We start from the raw sequence: 5750 nt of genomic DNA on the forward strand, positions 1-5750 counted from the left end.
AACAACTGTATTTCTTGTTAGTGTTGCTACTTGCTTAAGGTAATGGTTGAGGACAATTGTCTTTCAAACTTTGCCCTTTAATTGTATGGGAACTTTCCTATTATCTATGATACCTCTATATAATGGAAATAAAGCAATATGAAGTACTTTAGATTGAAAGTATAAAATTCAAAGATAATAGGCTAATTATGAAGACATTGTAATTATATGAATGACAAAGGTGTGTGTGTGTGTGTGTGTGTGTTTGTGTGTGTGGGTTTATATAATTAAGGTAAAGGTTGAGTTAAGAGATTAAGCATTAGGTTTCCTAGCTCTAAAGTTTGAGGTAAAAGACTAATATTCTTTACTAGCTTAAGGTAAAGGTTGAGGTAAGAGATTAGAATTGAGTTTCTTTGCATAAAGTAAAGGTTGTGGTAATAGATTAGCATTGAGATATTTATGTAAGATAAAGGTTGAGGCAATAGATTAGGACTGATTTTATTTAATTAAGGTAAAGGTTGAGGTGAGAGATTAGCATTGAGATTATTCACATAAGGTAAAGGTTAAGGCAATAGATTAGGACTGATTTTATCTATCAAAGGAAAAGGTTGAGGTAACAGATTAAGATTAGGTTTATTTTCTTAAGGTAAAGGTTGAGATGAACCATTAGCATTAGGTTTATTTTGTTATGGACCTAATTCTTTGTGTTTGAAGGGTTGTGTGAAATTATAGATTTGGTCTATTAGCATTAGGGCCTGTGAGGCCATTCATCGTCCAAATGATACTGGGGGAGAACCCAACAGCTGCACTATGAGGTAAAAGTTGAAAGAGGTTGGACAGCAAAATCTTTGAAGAATTATTTTTGGATTTCACTTCACCTGAATGGCAATATCTTAACGTGGTCAAAGCTATAATAGTCAGGGGCACTCATAATAGGTTGGTTTGCTGTGAGCGATTACACGAAATTTTCACACCAATCCGCATTGGCCAGCGTGGTGATGACAACGGGCCAAACCCCTGACATGAATTAGGACATGTCTGAGGCCTTTGTCCCGCAGTCAACTACAAACCAGTACATTTGTTATTAGTGCTCTAAGTCGCACTAAATAAAAAGGAAACTTTAGATGATCCAGGACTTGAAAGGCATTTAATTACAATGCTAATTAAGCATTTTCAATATGTGAATTACATTGAGATAAATTGATATAAACTTTGATAAGTAAATCAGCATCATGAATTCAATACTTCTCCGCATAACGTCTAGAGGAATCTTAATTAATGACATGTTAATCAATCATAACTGATAACAGGTGATGATGAAGAGAATCAGTTGCCATGACTCATAGGGTAAATTTAAATTTCTTTTCGGGTGTCGGAAATTGTTAGATCTCTTTCAATTGCCGTTTTCCGTACCTACTACAATTTTCAAAACGATAAAGATAACTTATGCATCCATGTCTAGACCACTGCAGGACAAAGGCCTCAGACATGTCCTTATTCATGTCTAGGGTTTGGCCATATCCATTACCACGCTGGCCACTGCAGATTGGTGATGGTGGGAGAATTTAGTCTAATCGCTCACAGCAAACCAACCTAGTATGGGTGGCCCTGACTCGTATAGCTCTGCTGATCATGGCGATACTCAAACTCTTCCATCATGTTGAGGTATTCCCACTAAATATATATATATATATATATATATGTATATACATATATATATATATATATATATGAGAGAGAGAGAGAGAGAGAGAGAGAGAGAGCTTTGTTTACGTGTAATGTTGAATTGTGTTTATTATCATTATTACTATTATTATTATTATTAATAATATTACTTGCTAAGCTACAACACTAGTTGGAAAGCAGGAAGGTATAAGCCCTAGTGCTCCAACAGGGATAACAACCCAATGAGGAAAGGAAATAAGGAAAATGCAAGAAAAGTAATTAGCAATTAAAATAAAATATTCTAAGGACAGTAACATCAAAATAAATCCTTCATATATAAACTATATAAACTTTAAAACCAAGAGTAAGAGAATAAGATAGAACAGCGTGCCCGAGTGTACCCTCAAGCAAGAGAGATCTACCCCCAAGACAGTGGAAGAGCATGGTACAGAGGCTATGGCACTACCCAAGACTAGAGAACAATGGTTTGATTTAGGAGTGTCCTTATCCTAGAAGAGCTGCTTACTATAGCTAATGTTTAAACTAGGGAGTAGAACTTCAAAAGTTCAAAGTAGGAGCAAATGTTTTTATGCTGACCAGGCTGACATGAGTCTTTTTATAGTTTATATATGACAAAACTGGTTTTGACGTTGTTAATAGTTTATATAGGACATATCTGTTTTGACGCTGCTACTGTTTTTAGAATGAAATATTGTTAATATATTCTCATCATTTATTTATTTCCTAATTCACTTTCCTCACTGGGCTATTTTTCCCTTTGGAGCCCTTGGGCTTATAGCATCTTGCTCTTCCAACAAGGGTTGTAGCTTGGCTAATAATAATAATAATAATAATAATAATAATAATAATAATAATAATAATAATAATAATGACTCGTAAACATCTATTCACATACTATCCTTGTGCATGCAATTCAGTGAATTTGCAATAGCATTCTGGTTACTTCTTTTAGTTTACACCCCATACTGCATTCGCTGGCTACAGGGAGGAAATATGTTTAGTCTGGAGATTCTAAACAATTCCCGTTTTGATAAACATCGAAAGAACCGCCTGGTGTTAGATGTAACTGAAGTGAGGAATGTGAATGTCTTGGAAAGGACAAAGGCTCAAACCCAGACTGTTTTGGTGCCGTTGATTATTGAGGGCAAGGAAAGTGTTATGCATACTTAGGATAATGAGGCTGAAGTATGAAAGTGAACAAATAAATCAGTTGCTAATTAGATTAAATGGCATGGCGTCGTCGAGGAAAGCTATTGGTCTATTTCAAGTTGAATTTAAAACAACTATGCTTTAACCACATTGCAGTTTATAGTTATTTTGCAATCAGTTAAACATAACTATCTCTAATCGAATTGCAATTTATAGTAATTTTGCAATCAGTTAAATATAACTATCTCCAATGGAAATGTATGTAATTTTAGAGTATTTTTGCAATCAATTAAACACAACTAATCGAATTGTAATTTATAGTGATTTTGCTATCAGTTAAACATAACTATCTTTAACGAACTGTAATTTTGAGTAGCTTTGCAATCAGTTAAGGAAAAGTCCACTCTGACTCAAGGAGAGAAACCTAATTGGCGTTTCGGTGAAATTTAATCTTATTGCAACATCGTTCCTCAAAATCACACGTCAAATGCTCGCAAACTCTCTCCTTGAAGAAAGGCCAATCTCGCCTCAATCATGCATTGATATGAATGATGGAATTGGGGTTAAATAGCCCGACACTGAGGCCGGGTGGAGGGTGTCATTCAAAGTCGATTTACAATTGGGGGGAGGGGGATCCGGATGTTGCATTATTATTATTATTATATTATTATTATTATTATTATTATTATTATTATTATTATCCAAGCTACAACCCTAGTTGGAAAAGCAAGATGCTATAAGCCCAGGGGCTCCAACAGGGAAAAATAGCCCAGTGAGGAAAGGAAATAAGGAAATAAATAAATGATGAAGCTGGGCAGTAGGAAGGAGGAACGGTAGATGGAGGTAAAGTAGAAGGCAAAAAAATGGGTGTAGTAAAGGGCCCGGAAGGGGGTGCCCTGAGATCACTAACCACATATAGCGAGAGGCTTAATCCTCTAGGGCCTAATCTTGTAATAGGAGAATTTGATCTGGCTTGATATTTATAGCTATGTACCAGTACTATAATTGTGTATATAATGTGCGGTATTTATATGTAATTGCATTTTAATAAGAGGAAAACTAAAAAAAAGGAGATGCTCTTTTCACCTAGTAAAGTCATTAAACCTTTCTAGTACCTTAACATTTGGCCAGAATCTGTCAACAGTTTCCTTTCCTCACTGGGCTATTTTCCCTGTTGGGGCCCCTGGGCTTATAGCATCCTACTTTTCCAACTAGGGTTGTAGTTTAGCAAGTAACAACAACAACAACAACAACAATAATAATAATAATAATAATAACAATGATAATAACAATAATAATAATAATAATAATAATAATAATAATAAGTGTCACTATGTGAAGGCAATTTTGTGGTCAGGTCAGCTATACTTAAAATTGGGTAATTAATGCTTATGTAATGAGGAACGGGAAAAATTATGAACTGATATCTGTTGAAATGGTTTGGTCATGTAAGGAAAATGGAAGATTATGGGATGAAAAATAGACACAGTGGGCTATATACCAAATCATACAGATTCAAATGATACTTTCAAAATGACAACAAATTTGAATAAAAATAATCGCCACATCTATAAAGCCATATGAATATCCTGACACAAACACAATAAATATATATATATATATATATATGTGTGTGTGTGTGTGTGTGTGTGTAGAAGGAAAAACATAAGGGGCAAACTGACGCCTAATCGTGCATATCCGTTTTATTTTTACATCTTTCATGCTGTTCGCAATCAGTAACCTTGAGATTCCTGTTTTCAACGCGAGCATAATCCTACTTATACAATCCGTGCATGTATATGCGTATATACTCTTTAGTCCCTCCTGTGTCTGTGTGTATATATATATATATATATATGTGTGTGTGTGTGTATATAATGTGTGTAAATATATATATATATATATGTGTGTGTGTGTGTGTGTAAATATATATACATATATATATATATATATGTGTGTGTGTGTGTGTAATATATATATATATATGTGTGTGTGTAAATATATATACATATATATATATATGTGTGTGTGTGTGTAATATATATATATATATATTAGTGTACGCCATCCGTCAAAAATAACGGCTAAATATTTAGATAAATGTGCACACAAACAGCTTCAACCCTTCTCACCCCTTCCCCATTTACACACTACAATCCCTTTCACCTGGATATGACTACTTCCTCTCCCCCTACTTGAAGGACAGGGAGCGTTACATACACACACACACACACACACACATATATATATATATATATATATAAAGGCGTGTTTGCGTTAGTAGGTAAAAAGAATCTACAAAATGCTTCCAACAAATTCTCAATCATTACAGTGACAATATGTCATCTCAATTTCAATAACTTTATTCCATCACTTTTAATCTTATGAATCTGATAAGTTTCTTCCCATCCACCTCCAAAAACGTTGCAGTCATCTTTCAATAGAGGAGAACAAAACAAACGTTGAAACCACTAGCAGGGGAAGTATTTATACTCAAGAGTGTACGTGACTTGATGGCAGAGAGGGATGGACGAAAAATGGATGGTGGTGTGGCTCAGAAGGACAGTGGGAGAGGAGAGGAGGAGCAGGGGGGGGGGGGGGAAGCAGGAAGCATTTTCGGGGCCCTGGGTCAGGGGAGGGCTGCGTGAGGAAGAGGACAAAGAGGATGGAGAGAGAGAGAGAGAGAGAGAGAGAGAGAGAGAGAGTGTGTTGGGGGTGGTTCATTTCCGAGAGTTCCTTTCCGTTGATTTGCCGTTTTCTAACATTAGTACCACCTGAGATATCTTATATCTTCTGGTTCTAACGTAATTCAATTTCATAAATTATTCTTTTCCATCTTTTATCAGGCAAACTAACATTATGTTGTATTTGTATATAACGTCTCCAATATAATCCCGAGAGCCACTATGACTTAACTCTGCCAAATTAGCCTCATC

This window comes from Palaemon carinicauda, chromosome 38, assembly GCF_036898095.1.
Source record: "Palaemon carinicauda isolate YSFRI2023 chromosome 38, ASM3689809v2, whole genome shotgun sequence".
Taxonomy (NCBI): Eukaryota; Metazoa; Arthropoda; class Malacostraca; order Decapoda; family Palaemonidae; genus Palaemon; species Palaemon carinicauda.